We start from the raw sequence: 1,520 nt of genomic DNA, 5'->3' as shown, positions 1-1,520 counted from the left end.
ATAGTTCAATAATAATGATAAATGAGTACAACAATATAATAGACAGAAACAGCGATCTATCCGAACAATAAAATAACATGTAGAAATAGTGATAAATCAACGCCCCGAAATAATGAACAATCATACTGATAAAACATTACAACTAAGCTGTACATAACGATCTAGTTGCGAGCGCCGTAAAACCTCTACTAAAAATAAAAAACATAACGATCTTGATAATTAATACAACAAATAATATTTTAAAAATAATATAGATAAATCAATACACATAAGCTATACACAAACGGTCTTATTAATACAACAAATAATTGTTTAAACAGTATTGATAAATCAGTACAACTAAATTATACACAACAATATTGATATTTAAAACTGATGAACAAAAGCAACAAAATAAATGTACAATCTTGATCAACGAATGCAACAGTATAAAAATAAAATATCATTTAATTCCTTTACTTTACTTTTACGTTGTCTTCCTCTGTTGCCGTTAAGCGTCGAGGGGAGATGCAGTTTTCTATGGTGGTAGGTCAGCTCCGCAGCTCTTTCAGTTGTGATGTTATGTATTCTTAGTCATTTAATTGATATAACAAAATAATAAATAACGAACGCCAATACACCGATACACCAAATTAGTAAATAAGAGTATTGATAAAGCAATTCAACAAAGTAATAAACACCAATGCCAATAAAGCATTGCAACTAAATAATGCATAACAGTAGGCTTTTGATAAATCAATGAAAAAGAAAAACAAATTTTGAGAATATTGAAAATCAATGCAACAAAAAAAGAACCATAACAACATTCTCAAATCAATGCAGTAATGCAATAGGTTGCAATATTGAACAATCAAAGCAAAACTATAAACAAAACAATATTAATCAACAATCACAACAATATAAAAAAATACAACATTGATTATTTTTGTTTTTTAAATCCACAAAAAACAAATCCACATCTTACATAAATGATGAATCAAGACAACAGAATGATAGGAAACAGAATTAATAAAGCAATAAAACAAAATAATAAAGTACAGTATTAATACATGAATAACACAATAATAAATAACACTATCAATAGATTCATGCAACTCTACTTACTTTTATCCGCCGATTGTACCATTTTTGGAGTCACGGATCCCTACAACAAGATTAGAAAGTACAACATTAATAAATCAATAACACAATAATGAATAACAACATTAATAAATTCATACAAGATTATCAAATACAACACTTATAAGTAAATCAATAACACAATAATGAATAACATAATTAATAAATGCACACAAAACAATTATAAAGTGCAATAATATTAATAAAGCAATAACACAATAATAAATAACAGTATTAATAAATCCATACAACAAAATAATACATAACAGAATTAACAAATTAATTAGACTGTGATAACAAAACTGATAAATCGTTAGGAATTTTTTAAAACAGAAAATAAGTCCGACGAAAAACGGTATAGACGTTGGTTTTTTTTGTTTTGTTTTTTGGGGGGGGTCTTT

Source organism: Aplysia californica, unplaced genomic scaffold (assembly GCF_000002075.1).
Source record: "Aplysia californica isolate F4 #8 unplaced genomic scaffold, AplCal3.0 scaffold00792, whole genome shotgun sequence".
NCBI classification, from domain to species: Eukaryota; Metazoa; Mollusca; class Gastropoda; order Aplysiida; family Aplysiidae; genus Aplysia; species Aplysia californica.
The sequence above is the reverse complement of the archived record's forward strand: the minus strand, read 5'-3'. Positions refer to the sequence as shown.